This window comes from Triticum dicoccoides, chromosome 2B, assembly GCF_002162155.2.
Source record: "Triticum dicoccoides isolate Atlit2015 ecotype Zavitan chromosome 2B, WEW_v2.0, whole genome shotgun sequence".
In the NCBI taxonomy this organism is placed as follows: domain Eukaryota; kingdom Viridiplantae; phylum Streptophyta; class Magnoliopsida; order Poales; family Poaceae; genus Triticum; species Triticum dicoccoides.
In genome coordinates this window covers 15714300-15729858 of record NC_041383.1, presented here as the reverse complement: position 1 = coordinate 15729858, position 15559 = coordinate 15714300, and the positions used below count along the sequence as shown (strand labels likewise).

At 46.9% G+C, this 15559-nt stretch overlaps 1 pseudogene; it reads right to left on the bottom strand.

Moving 5' to 3' along the window:
* Positions 1–462: 462 nt before the first annotated feature.
* Positions 463–13599, bottom strand: LOC119360232 (annotated as a pseudogene).
* Positions 13600–15559: the final 1960 nt, after the last annotated feature.

Sequence of the window (15559 nt, the reverse complement as noted above, 5' to 3'; positions counted from 1 at the left end):
ATACTACCAACTTTATTATCATCTCTTACTCTGATTTCTATGTTACCTAGGGATGGTATTGGATAAACCTTTCTTGTATTTTGCTTCATTTGTACAGATGAACTTTGTTTAATTACTGTATGAAAATACCGTACAACAATTCTGGGCTTCAAAAAGGAAAAGCAGGGTTGGTGGTGTAGAAGCAAACTATACATAATAGCATGAGTCCATCCCATGCTCTGTCTTAAGCCTGCAGATCACCAGAACCAGGAGATTACCTACGCATGGTAACATGATGCTCCTCGGGTGGTTAAGGTGATTGACGGCCACTCGTCGCCGGCCGTGAAGCCTGCCACGGTATAATGCACCTTGGACGATTCGTGTCAAGGCCCATCCTCCAACACCTCAGGTTCCTAATTAAGGAAGAGACCACAAAATGAGCAGTGAGCCCCTTTCATCAGTGGATGGACATGACCGAATTCATTAATGTGAACAAAATTCAGTTAGTCTGTAGTGTATCAGATCAGAATAGTAGCATGCTGATGGCACGTTCCTGGCATGTGGAGAGTCCCGTGAGTCGTCAACCTTTTCAAGGAAGGGACACAAACCACACTTGTCAACTGAATCTGGCTCATCTCTGCAGATCAACTCGCACGCCTTCTCGAGGTTGGCAACGATGCCTGATAAGGTGGGCCGGTCCTTCCCGGCAAACTTCACGCAACATCCTGGAATCTGCGCCATGTGCTTCAATGCGTGCAGCTGCCATGGCGTTGGCTACGGTACAGGTCGCCTATCCAACATCCCCTCAATATTACCGGCCTCAATCATCGGTAGTGCAAAGGATGCCAGATCTCTATTCATCTCCTCCTCTGCTTGGGAAAACACCCTTTTCCCTATCAGAACCTCGACCATCAACACACCCAGGCCGTACACATCGCTCACTGACTTCACACGACCTGTGTGGGCATACTCAAGGTCGATGTACCCCATTGTGCCTGCAAGGGGGACCTCCAACCCCAAGTCCTAACTCGGATGCCCCAAGACGACTCCTCACTCCGCATGTCCCAGGTGACCGACAATCCAAAGTCTAACAAATGCGGCACCCAGCTCTCGTCGAAAAGGATGTTAGCCGACTTGGTATCACGGTGGATGATCGGCGGGTTGGCATGACAGTGCAGGTGCTCGATGGCGTGTGACACATCGAGGAGCGAGTTGATGCGCATCTTCCAGGACATCGTCACCGGCGACAGTTTGGAGGAGCCCTCGTCGGTGTGCAGGTGGTCGAAGAGCGTGCCGTTCTCCATGTACTCGTAAACGATCAGCCCCTCAGGTTCTTTTGGCTCTTTCGGCTCCTTTCTCCTCCTTGTTAGCAGACCTTTTTTCCCTTTTGCGGGATGGTTAACTGGTGCTTATCCTTGCTCAAAGTCACACACGATCCAAGGAGGTGGACGATGTGTTTGTGTCGGAGCCGTGATAGTAGGTCGAGCTCCGTGCGGAACTCCTTATCTGATTGTGACCGCAACTGTGACTGCCAACACAGCACGTCAAAGCACTTGATGGCCACCTTTTGCCCATCGTGAAGCCTGCCCCTGTACACCATTCCAAAGCTGTCGTGACCAACCTTAGTTTCAGGGGGGAATTCCTTTCAGGGGCAAAGTTATTGGTGGCAGCCAGGATCTCCGCCAATGTGAATTCTTGGGTTCCAAGTGGCAGTACCCCTTGCTTGCCACCCCTGTAGACTCCTTTTTTTCGAAAAAGGGGGACTCATCGGCCTCTGCATCAGAGCGATGCATACGGCCATATTTATAAATAAATAAAGTAGTTTAATAAGGTCTTGCAATGTGCTGCAAGAAAGGAGGCTGGCTCACAAAGAGCTAGCAAAATAAAACAAGGCCCAAAAGCCACAACTGGCTGGCATAATAAAGAGAGATAGGTAAACTAATCGCATATCCTATTACATGACTGTCATCCAAACTGGTTTAAAATATCCCGCGCTACCATCTCCCACCGGACAGATCCAGTAACCAACACTGGTAGAAAAAGAGGCTTCCGTCCAGCCCCATTAGTCGCGAAACTGTAGGAACCGCGACTAATGAAGTCTTTAGTCGCGGTTCGGCAGACGAACCGCGACCAAAGGCCTGGGCCCAGGGCGCTCGGTGGCCAGCTGGTGCACGTGAGGGGATTTAGTCGCGGTTGGCCAGGCCAACCGCGACTAAAGGTGCCCAAAGGCCTTTAGTCGCGGTTGGCCAGGCCAACCGCGACTAAAGCTCCTCCCCTATATATACCAGTTCAGCACGCTCACTTAGCCATTTGGTGCCACTTCTCTTCACAAGCTTCACAAGGGGGTGTAGGTTTGCTTTTGGTTCCTCTTATGCACACAAGGTGTTTGATGAAATGCCCCAAGAGGGTGAAACAAACATGATATGAAGTGTTGGAGCCACACTTGAGGTTCCTCATTTATTTTTTCCTCCTCGATCGCGGTTAGCAACTTGAACCTTTCATGCATGTGTGTCATTGATAAAATATGCATGTGTGTTGTTCATTGTTTAATTTCTATTGTTTATAGCTAGTTACTTTAACAAATGCATGATGGTTAATTATATATTTTATATTATAATAATGCAGATGAATCGGCAATGGATGTACGGTAACCGACTCTCCCGCGAGTTCACTACGGGTTTGAAAGATTTCCTCGTAGTGGCTAATGCGAACAAGCAGAAGGGTTTTGTTATCTGTCCATGTGTTGACTGTAAGAATCAGAAGGGTTACTCTTCCTCAAGAGAAGTTCACCTGCACCTTCTTCGGCACGGTTTCATGCCAAGCTATAATTGTTGGACCAAGCATGGAGAAAGAGGGGTTATAATGGAAGAAGATGAAGAAGGGGATGATCTCATCGATGAAAGCTATCTTGCTCATTTCGGTGATACTTTCATGGAGGATGCTGAAGGTGAAGGGGAAGGTGAAGGGGCAGGTGAAGGGGAAGGTGAAGGGGAAGGTGAAGGTGAAGGTGAAGAAGAGGCACGTGATGAGACCGTTGATGATCTTGGTCGGACCATTGCTGATGCACGGAGACGCTGCGAAACTGAAAAGGAGAGGGAGAATTTGGATCGCATGTTAGAGGATCACAGAAAGTCGTTGTACCCTGGATGCGATGATGGTCTGAAAAAGCTGGGTTGCACACTGGATTTGCTGAAATGGAAGGCACAGGCAGGTGTAGCTGACTCGGCATTTGAAAACTTGCTGAAAATGTTGAAGAATATGTTTCCAAAGAATAACGAGTTGCCCGCCAGTACGTACGCAGCAAAGAAGGTTGTCTGCCCTCTAGGTTTAGAGGTTCTGAAGATACATGCATGCATCAACGACTGCATCCTCTACCGCGGTGAATACGAGAATTTGAATGAATGCCCGGTATGCACTGCATTGCGTTATAAGATCAGAGGCGATGACCCTGGTGACGATGTTGAGGGCGGGAAACCCAGGAAGAGGGTTCCCGCCAAGGTGATGTGGTATGCTCGTATAATACCACGGTTGAAACGTCTGTTCAGGAACAAAGAGCATGCCAAGTTGTTGCGATGGCACGAAGAGGACCGTAAGTCGGACGGGGAGTTGAGACACACCGCAGATGGAACGCAATGGAGAAAGATCGACAGAGAGTTTAAAGATTTTGCAGCTGACGCAAGGAACATAAGATTTGCTCTAAGTACAGATGGCATGAATCCTTTTGGCGAGCAGAGCTCCAGCCATAGCACCTGGCCCGTGACTCTATGCATCTACAACCTTCCTCCTTGGTTGTGCATGAAGCGGAAGTTCATTATGATGCCAGTGCTCATCCAAGGTCCGAAGCAACCCGGCAACGACATCGATGTGTACCTAAGGCCATTAGTTGATGAACTTTTACAGCTGTGGGGCAGACCTGGTGTCCGTGTGTGGGATGAGCACAAAAAAGAGGAATTTAACCTGCGAGCGTTGCTTTTCGTAACCATCAACGATTGGCCTGCTCTTAGTAACCTTTCGGGACTGTCAAATAAGGGATACAATGCATGCACGCACTGCTTACATGAGACTGAAAGTGTAGATTTGCCAAATTGTAAGAAGAACGTGTACCTTGGGCATCGTCGATTTCTTCCGAAAATTCATCCAGTAAGAAAGAAAGGCAAGCATTACAACGGCAAGGCAGATCACCGGCCGAAGCCTGCGGAACGCACTGGTGCTGAGGTATTTGATATGGTCAAGGATTTGAAAGTCATCTTTGGAAAGGGTCCTGGCGGACAATCAGTTCCGAAGGGAGCTGACGGGCACGCAGCCATGTGGAAGAAGAAATCTATATTCTGGGAGCTAGAATATTGGAAAGTCCTAGAAGTCCACTCTGCAATCGACGTGATGCACGTTACGAAGAATATTTGCGTGAACCTCCTAAGCTTCTTGGGCGTGTATGGGAAGACAAATGATACAAAGGAAGCACGGCAGGACCAGCAACGTTTGAAAGACCCTGATGACCGGCATCCGGAATGGTTTCAAGGTCGTGCCAGCTACGCTCTGACCAAAGAAGAGAAGGTCATCTTTTTTGAATGCCTGAGCAGTATGAAGGTCCCGTCTGGATTCTCGTCTAATATAAAGGGAATAATAAACATGGCGGAGAAAAAGTTCCAAAACCTGAAGTCTCACGACTGCCACGTGATTATGACGCAATTGCTTCCGATTGCTTTGAGGGGGCTCCTGCCGGAAAATGTTCGAGTAGCCATTGTGAAGCTATGTGCATTCCTCAATGCAATCTCTCAGAAGGTAATCAATCCAGAAGATCTACCACGGTTACAGAACGATGTGATCCAATGTCTTGTCAGTTTCGAGTTGGTGTTCCCGCCATCCTTCTTCAATATTATGACGCACCTCTTGGTTCACCTAGTCGAAGAGATTTTCATTCTCGGTCCTGTATTTCTACACAATATGTTCCCCTTCGAGAGGTTCATGGGAGTATTAAAGAAATATGTTCGTAACCATGCTAGGCCAGAAGGAAGCATCGCCAAGGGCTATGGAAATAAGGAGGTAATTGAGTTTTGTGTTGACTTTGTTCCTAACCTTAAGCCGATTGGTCTTCCTCGATCGCGGCACGAGGGGAGACTAAGTGGAAAAGACACGATCGGAAGGAAATCAACGACATGTATGGACGGCCATTCTCTGACTGAAGCACACCACACTGTACTGACCAATTCCACCTTGGTGGCTCCGTACTTTGAGGAACACAAGAATATTTTACGCTCGGACAACCCGGGGAAGCCTGAATCCTGGATTAGGAAGGCCCACATGGAGACTTTCGGCAGTTGGTTGAGAAAACATTTAATGAATGACAATGATGTTGTAGATCAGCTGTACATGTTGGCCAAGACACCATCTTCGACTATAACGACTTTCCAAGGGTACGAGATAAATGGGAATACATTTTACACGATCGCCCAAGATAAAAAGAGCACCAACCAAAACAGTGGTGTCCGCTTTGATGCAGCAACCGAGAATGGGCAAAAGGTCACATATTATGGTTACATAGAGGAGATATGGGAACTTGACTATGGACCCTCCTTTAAGGTCCCTTTGTTCCAGTGCAAATGGTTCAAGCTAACAGTAGGTGGGGTAAAGGTGGACCAGCAATACGGAATGACAATGGTGGATTTCAACAATCTTGGTTACCTTGACGAACCATTCGTCCTAGCGAAAGATGTCGCTCAGGTTTTCTATGTGAAGGACATGAGTAGCAAACCGAGGAAACGGAAAGATAAGAAAATGATCAGTACATCATGCGATGATCCAAAGCGCCACATTGTTCTTTCAGGGAAAAGAAACATCATGGGAGTGGAGGACAAGACAGACATGTCAGAAGATTATAATATGTTTGCTGAAATTCCGCCCTTCAAAGTGAACACCGACCCAAGCATTAAGTTAAATGATGAGGATGCTCCATGGATACGGCACAATCGTAAGCAAGCAGGGACACAAGGGAAGAAATGATGTGTAATAATTTATTGTACCAAACTTTGTTGAATGGATCATGTGAATTATATTACCCGTGATGTGTTTGGTGTCCATTTTCGAATGATTCGAGATACCACTGATGATACATGAAATTTGGAGTGATTTAGTCATACTCCTGCCTAGGCGTATAAAATTTTGAATTGAATTAGTTTTATTTTTCTGAATTTTTTGATATATTATTTGTATTTTTAACATTTTGAATTGAATTAGTTTTATTTTTCTTAATTTTTTGATATATTATTTGTGTTTTTAACATATTGAATTGAATTAGTTTTATTTTTCTGAATTTTTTGATATATTATTTGTGTTTTTAACATATTGAATTGAATTAGTTTTATTTTTCTGAATTTTTTGATATATTATTTGTATTTTTAACATTTTGAATTGAATTAGTTTTATTTTTCTTAATTTTTTGATATATTATTTGTATTTTTAGAATTTTGAATTGAATTAGTTTTATTTTTCTGAATTTTTTGATATATTATTTGTATTTTTTAACATATTGAATTGAATTAGTTTTATTTTTCTGAATTTTTCGATATATTATTTGTATTTTTAACATTTTGAAAAAGAAAAAGTATTTTAAGAATACCTTTAGTCACGGTTGGCCTGCCCAACCGCGACTAAAGGTCGTTGCGCGCGGGAACAAAAACCCGCCAAAAAAGCCCTTTAGTCGCGGGTCTCCTCCACAACCGCGACTAAAGGTTACCCTTTAGTCGCGGGTCGCCTCCCCAACCGCGACTAAAGGTACCCTTTAGTCGCGGGTCGCCTCCCCAACCGCGACTAAAGGGGGGGGGCTATAAATACAAGGGCACGTCGCCTCCATTTCTCGTCTTCTCCGATTCTCTGCCGCGCCGAAGGCCTGCCGCCGTCGCCCTCGCCCTCGACGCCTCCCGCCGTCGCCCTCGCCCTCGACGCCGCCCGCCGTCGCCCTCGCCCTCGACGCCGCCCGCCGTCGCCCGCCGCCCCCTCTCGCCCACGTACGGCGCCAGCGGCCGGGTGCGGGAGGCTGTGCGGTAGCAGCAGCAACGCAGCGGCAACAGCAAGCAGAGCCGGACGGTAGGGCGCGCATCCGACGTGGCGATCGAGCGCGTGCAGGGGAGTGGTGAACGTGAGGGACGAGGATAGAGCAGGGACGCATGCTCACATGCGATGCAGGGAACTGGCAGCGGTGCGGGGAGGCCTGCGGCGCCATGGCTCTCCTACGAGCAGAGGACGGCACGGGGTTAGGGTTCCAGGGGTGGGGGATAAGCAGGGGCGAGGTGGGCCAGCCAGGGTGGGCTGTCCGGTTGGGTGGGATGGGCCGAGGCCCATGGGGAGCCGGGGGGGGTTCTTTTGTTTTGTCTTTACTTTTTATTTTAGTAATTTTGCTTTAGTGTTTTATCTTTATGCCCATTTATTTTTGTTTTACAAAATTCATACAAAAGCACCTAATTTAATGTGACTAGTTTTACCACTGCCACAAAAGGTTTCATGCCTAATTAAAAAAGTTTAAGATTTTATAAATTATAAAATGCATTTAATTTATTGTTTAAGGCACGGTTTTATTCACCAAAGCGCATTTAAATACTTTACAAATGTGGTTTTCAACGTGACAATTATCAAGGGATTATTTGCCACGCTTTGAACATTTTAGTTTTTATGTTTGAAATTTTTAATTTTTTAACTTGATTTTGAATTTTTAAATTCGAATGGGACTTGAATCATCACGAGATTAACCACAGTAATCGTGGTGATGTGGTACCATTAGCAGAGGTTAATGTATCCGGGCGTCACACTCAAGTTCTCTAGCAAATGACTCAAGTTCTCTAGCAAATGACTGCAGCTCATGGTCTGAAACCATAAGACTGCTCTCGCGCTCTACCGCGACACCCTCTCCCACCCCTTCCTCGCCCCCTCCTTTTGCCACCGCCCTTTCGCCACCGCCACCGCCACCGCCCCCCTTCTTCACTTAATTAATTTGTTTTTACTACATGTTTTCAGGACTGACATAATGGCGGACGATAGAGCTAACCCGATTATGGACAACTATGATCCGGACGGTGAAGCACATATGTTCGGCATCATAAACGGCGATATTCTATATGTGCCGACCGGACAAGAAGAAGATGATATCTCTTCTTATCTGAACCTTGACGGTGAAGATGAAGGGCGCCGTCAGCAAGATGATGCCGAACAAACGTCGATAAACGACGATCTTCAAATGGAAGTAGCAACCACCTCCGGCGCTGAGGTATATATATATATATATACATTGAGCCTCTGGTGATACAAACTAACTGATTTGAATAAATATGTGTGGACTAACGCGCGCGACTCTCTTTCTTATTTTAGCCCTCGGCCGGATCGTCAAAACAATCGAGTACGTCGTCAAAGCGTGGCGCAACCAAGACGATGAAACAAGGAGAAACATGCACCATCGAGGTTGTCGACAGTGCAACCGGCAGGCCGCTAGAGCCCCGCAAGAACGCCACCAAGTTTGTCAACCAATGCGGAGCCATTGTTAGAGACAACGTCTCGATCACCGTCCAGGAGTGGAATAAGCCAAAGAAGGCACGAATTGCTGGTTTCACTTTTGTCGATAAGAGAACAAAAAAAGATTGCTTCAAAAAGCTTATGGAACATTTCGTTCTACCTCCGGAATACAACAAATTTGATGAGGAGGGTAACAAGATTGAGGAAAACAAGGAGAGGAGGAGGCTAGTCAAACAGTTCGCTCTTCATAAGATGGCCGACGCATTCCGGAAATTCAAGCAAAATCTAGCCCATGACTTTGTCAAGCAGAACAAGACTCCGGATTTCAAAGGACAATATGAGAAACTGAAACATGATTGGCCAGAATTTGTGAAGCAAAAGAAATCGGAGCAGTTCATTCAAATATCGAAAAAATAAGGAAAATGCGGCTAAGAAGGAGTACAATCATATTATGGGGCCAGGAGGGTATCGCCTTTGGGAGCCTAGGTGGGAGAAGATGGAGAACGAGCTGAGGGCGCGAGGAATCCGTCCAGGTACGGAGGGATGGGACCCAAGGGCCAAAAGCTGGTGGTACGGGCATGGGGGAACGCTGAACCCGGAGACAGGGGACTGTGTTTATCGGGGCAAAATAATTAAACCCACCCAAGCCCTTATTGACGCAATGAGGGATGCTCAAGAGGGGAAGATCAAGTTCAACAGAGAGAACGACGCGCTGACAAAAGCCCTCGGGAATCCTGAACATGGAGGACGTGTACGAGGCATGGGGCACATTCCGTGGAAAATAGGGTTCCCCCAGAACGATGACCCGTACGGTTACAGAAGCCGGAAGAGAAAGATGGATCGGGAAGCAGATGTTGTGGCGCGGTTGGCATCGGAAATGGATGTGATGAAGAAAACCGTGAGTGTACTAGTAGCCGAACGAGATGCAGCTCGGGCGCAGCATGAAGATCATCTAGCGGATCTCAGAAGCCAGCAGCGAAGAAGCAGTGTGGCTTCCACGGAGGCCCCACCGGATGGTGCAGATGCACCGACGATCGAAATTACTGCACCGGAGCCTCTGGTGGTCGAAATTACTGCACCGGAGCCTCTGGTGGTCGAAATTACTGCACCGGAGCCTCCTCGCTACCCCGTGGACGATATAAAGGAGATGAAAGAATGTCATCTGTATTATCCTATCGGGAACATGTCCGTGAAGGTAGCCATCGGCAGTGCTTTACCATGTTTACCTGGAGCACTCCACCACAACACCCCCATTCAAGATGGCTATGCTCGTGTCACGGTGGAGGACATAGTCCAAGGGTTTGAGGACCTGAAGATTGACATTGCTACACCTGAAGGGGAGAAAAGACTTGGAGATGTCAAGCGCCATTTCATTCTATGGCAAAAAAAGTTTATCAAGTTTCCAGGCGAGGCGCCAAGGACAACAAGTCCACCCCCCTACGGTGGTGGCGGTTCACCTACACCTCCGTCACGTCAGCCGACGCCCCCCAGTCCACAATGTCCGGCGGGTGATCAGACGCCGCCCCCCAGTCCTCGTCCGGCGGGTGATCAGACGCCGCCCCCCAATCCACCTCCGGCAAAGAAGCAGAAGCAGTCCTGGATTATTAACCCGGACCCTTATGTACCTAAGACCACAAAGGTACCAGAGCCATCATTGAAGCCTCTCCCCACAAGGCCTTGGGAACGTAGTGCCGAGGAAACTGCCGCGGCAGCGGCTGCTGATCATGAGAAATGGAAGGCGGACTGCAAGAAGAAAAGAGAGCCCGAGCCCAAGCCAGTATTTTCTGATGAGCAAAAGAAGTGGGCTAAGTCATTTTTGAGCACACCGTCCCAAGCCGCGAAGAATCTGCCTGACGACTATGCACGTGAACTTCGTAGGCAGGCACTCATGTTGAAGGAGAAGAAAGAGCGGGCGGAGAACCAGGAGAACAAAGCCTTGGAGGAGGCCGAGAAAACGGAATTAGAAAGTAAAAAAAGCGGGAAACGAGTTGCCCAGCTCGGGGAACAAAGTAAACAATCGATTGCCCCGCTTATAGTGAAAGCCGCCGGTCCGGATGACCCCGATATCATAGCAGCTGCAGCAGCACATGGATTGACTGTAACGAGTGCCAGAGAACAAGCGGCCAACTTAGGTATTACTCTTCGTGAACTGTTAGGCCTTGATGAGGCGCCAGTGAAGGAGGTAGTAATTACATATGTGAAGAATGGGCCTCTCGTCGAGCCTGCGCAGGAAGAGTATCTACCTCCACAAATGAAAGGTCTGCTGAAATGGTACAAGGGTTACATAAAAAATAAAAACGCCAAAGAATATATTTATGCGGAAGTTAGATATGAGCATCACTTCAAACATTACTATGTACAAATTCATCTGAGTGAATTGTTCCAGCTTTTCAATCTGCGCGAGCTCGACAAATCTATCATCAGTTGCTACGTTCTGTAAGTGATTTATTTCTACCCCATCTCGTTCATATTGCCTGCACTATATATATGTCCTAACTATATTGTTGTGTCTGCTATTATACATGCAGAATGAAGATTAAGGAATGCAGAGTAAGGAACATCCATGATGTTGGGTTCATTGACCCACACATCGTTAATGGATATGTGTTGGAGCATCACCCCGCCGACATGGAGGCAGACCTGTGGCAGTTTCTTACAAAGCAGGAACTCAAAAGTGATATTCTATTTCCTTACCATTTTGGGTGAGTGTTTCTGTCTTGAGCACATTCTCTTTTGTTTACTCCATGCATGGTATGTGGTCGGCTAATCGATGAGTTATGCATGACGTACTGTGCATGTATCGTGTCCGCAGGTTCCACTGGATTCTGCTAGTAATTAAAGTTGACACCTCAGAATGTCTCGTCCACGACTCTCTGAATAAGGATCCAAAGCTTTGGGTCGACATGAGAAGAATGCTGCAGAAGTAATTATTTTCATTCATTTGCGCTCTATATCGATCGGCCTATTTCGTTCATTTCCTAATATCAAGTAACTAATAACTCTCTTGTTCATTTAATTTTCTTTGCCTCGTAGGGTTTGGAGACGGTTCGTAGATACAAAGGTCGGTGAATTCAAAAAAGTGCTAGAATTCAAAAGGGCAAAGGCTAAGAATGGTGAGGATATTCAGCCAGCGGGGACCAATCTATGTGCATACTATGTCTGTGAGATGATCCGGAGATACACCTCTGAGCGGGTTCCGAGTGATACCAATGCTCAGAGGAATAACCTCCGGATGATGCTTAGTCCAGAAGCTCGCTTCCGACCACTTCAAGAGGAACTAGCTGGATGGTTCAGGAGGGAAGTCCTCCATCCTAAAGGAGAACACCATTACGAGGACGTAGAACTTTATATGCATTAAATTATGTATGGAAACTTGTTCAAAATTGTATATGGTCATCCGATGATATTGAATATATATTGTATATTCCTCTTGAATTCTTTTTGGTTCTAATTTCAAATTTGTTTGAAATTGTACATTCATATGCATGTATGTAGTACCGTAGAATATGTGAAACTCCTTCAAAATTAAAATAAAGCACAAAAGAAATAAAACAATACAAATTAAACAGAAAACAGGTTTAAGGGGGGGGAGGGCTAAAACCCTAAACCTGCGGCGGCCTTTAGTCGCGGTTGGTCAGAAGAACCGCGACTAAAGGTCCTCCGCCCCGACGGCCACCTGGCGCCCACGTGGACGGGCCTTTAGTCGCGGTTCTTAAGGAACCGCGACTAAAGGGTGGGGCCTTTAGTCGCGCCCGTTCGGTCGCGGTTGCGCAACCGCGACTAATGGCAGTTGCGAACCGCGACCAAAGGCCCTTTTTCCACCAGTGCAAACGCGCCCTGGCCTCCGTCGGAGTGAGTAATGACCACATACGAATTAGCGCAGTAGCCCCGAATAAAACCTGCAAAAAATGAATAGTTGTTGTTTTATTAAAAGCCAAATCATTTCTGCAGTTTCAAATTGCCCATAACAACGCACATCCTTCTACTCGAATTTGTCTAGCTGTTTCGGCCTCTATACCAACAAGCCACGTTCCAAAAAACGACCTGACCGAATTCGGAGAAGCAATGTTAAATGCAATTTGCACCGAGCGCCACAACACCCTCGCCAATGGGCCATCAAAGAAAAGATGCTTGATAGTTTCATCCCGATCACAGAGACTACACCTAGTAGAACCTGTCCAGTTGCGCTTAATCAAATTATCTTTTGTTAGAACGACTTGTACAACCACATAAACACTTTGATTTTCAGAGAAACCTTATCTTTTCAGACATTTTTGGAACTAGCAATAACACTAGAGTTGATGACATCAATGTACATCGACTTGGCTGTGAATTCACCAAATTTAGTAAGCTTCCAACACAACTGATCGGGCTGATGAGTAAGCTGAACCTCCATCAGTCTACTCACCAGATGAACCCCTGTAGACTCCTGAAAAGGAGACCACAAATGAGGCAAAATAATCCTATACGACCGAGTCGTACGTGCGACCCGGCTGCATGGGGAGGCTGCCAGGTGGGCCACCCTCATGATGTGCTCTCTCACAAGCGGGTCGTACAGGATTCGCCTCCACAAATGAGCAGTGAGCAAGTACCGTCCATACGGAACATACAAATCAATTTTTGCATCATCTGATTGTTCAATTTTTATGTGCATACCTGCAGCTGTGGAAGTGGAGACGATGGTTGACCTCTGGTGGAGTCATCTGTGACAAGGATGTTGTAGATTCGTTCAAGGCGCCGTGTGATGCCAATGTGGCTGATCACCAGGAAGAGGATGAGGTAGGAGTCTATCTTGCTCCGCACCTCCCTGAACTTTTCGGCTGTCCTGCTGGCCATGACGAACTGGTATGCCGCGCTCCGCCCTTTGCACGACACGACGAGCTCGTGGGCGTTCCGGAGAGCATCGCCCAGTCCGGCCAGCGGCTGCGCCACCTCTCGCTCCTGCACGTGCCGCAGCAGCTGCGCGATCATGAGGGCCCCACGCGCGAGCTGCTCGCACTCGGACCTGTTCTGCCGGGCCGTCAGAGCGGCCTGCATGATCATGGAGATGAGGCCGCCGACGTCCGCGCTGACCAGCTGCGCCACCGTGGCCGCCTGACTCAGCCCAGTCCACAGCGCCATGGGAGCCTCCAGAAAGATAGAGACTCGAAGGATAGGTTTCGATTGCAGATTGCTGCTCCTTTGTTGCTGTCAAGCTTGTGCAATGGAGATGAAACAGGTCAGTACAAGGCTACAAGCTACAAAGACGCAAGGACACTACGTCTACACAGCCAGCACGCACGCCGGAACACAACGCCGGCAGCACACACACAGCAAGCAGGCACGGCGGCATGCACATCAAGCACGCCGTCCGCATGCGCGCACGCAGCCTTCAGGTCGTCGCGCCTGCTTCCACTCATATCCTCGCCCCCAAAATCCGCCAGACCGCCGCGCCCCCAAATCCACCGGACTGCTGGTACCCTAAATCCACCGCACCGCCGCGTCCCTAGCCGCACTCGTGCACATCGTGCCGGATCTGCCGCGATACAGAAAATGCGAGAGGTCCGAGGGAAAAAAGAGAGTGAGGTTGGAGGCTGACCTCTGCCGCCGCCGACGCCCTGCCGCCACAAGCCCACAAGAGTGAAGAGAGACATTAGTAGAAAAAGGGTCAAACGTGAAGCACAATAGTGCCGGTTTGAATTTCAGCCGGCACTAATGTGTACAATAGCACCGGTTCGTGGCGGCGATCAATAGCACCGGTTCGTGGCGAACCTTTAGTACCGGTTCATGCCACGAACCGGTACTAACGGGGCTGTGTCAGCCTGTGGTCAGGCTATGGCCCCACCATCACCATTTAGTGCCGGTTCGTACCACGAACTGGTACTAATGAGGTTATGGCACACTGTTTTTAGTCCCACCTCGCTCCCGTAACAAGCCTTTTACCATCTTAAATATGTTATTTCTCAAACTATCACAAGCACTTGCTCTTCATTGAACTTTATGTGTAGAATTTGTGGCCGCAATATGAGTCTTCATCGGTTTATAAATTGTTGATGACTCATATTGACAATTCAGATTGTACACACAAAGATCATTGATGATCAAAGTATTTTTGATGTTATAAGATCATATTGACAGTTTAGACTGTAAAGAAATATAAGATCATCATGTAAATGCTCTTATATTTTTTGCGTTCAGTATGCACCATTTAAAGCGACGCCATCAACTTTCAACCATTTCTGCCTTCATTTGCTATTTTTCATGCATTCAATGATTTGTTTTGAGAATTAAATGACCTGGAAATTGAAAAACACTACAAATGAACCCTGAAAAAGTTGGAACTTGGCATGGTATCATCATTTCATCCACATAGATTGTTCAAAAAAGTAGAGAGGGTTACGGCAAAAACTGGATGCACTTCGTTTACAAAAACTGGACAATCTCTTTCGAAGTATTCAGGTTTCTGACGAAATTAAACTCATATGTTACAAAGGCATTTCATTTTTTTAAACTTATTACAACTCCAGACTTTTTGTGCATTCAGTATGCATCATTCAAAGCGACGCCATCAACTTTCAACCATTTCTGCCTTCATTTGATATTTTTCATGCATTTAATGATTTGTTTTGAGCTAAATGACACTAATTAAATTTTGTGCAGGCTGCGCACCACCTTTAGTACCGGGCCAACCGGTACTAAAGGGTGACCAGTACTACAGTTTCTTAGTAAGCTGTTTTTTAGTCCCACCTCGCCAAGAGAGAGGGACGAGGAGCGGTTTATAAGCCCTGAGTGCAGAGACGATGAAGAAGATGCTCAATGCTCACGTTGCTTAGCTTCAAGCCTTTAGAAATATGGTAGATTGCACGGAGCTACGCGCAGTGCAGTTTACACTATTCCGAAAGACTTGAAGCAAATTAACGAGCATTGCACCTCTTTTTTATTTTTAATAACTTATTACAACTCCGGACTTCTTCTCTTATGGCAAAAACTAATTGCACGTCGACATTTCTTTTTTTTAAGTTATAACTCCAGACTTTGACCATCAAGTTTTGCAGAAGAAGAAGAAGAAGAAGAAGAAGAAGAAGAAGAAGAAGAAGAAGAA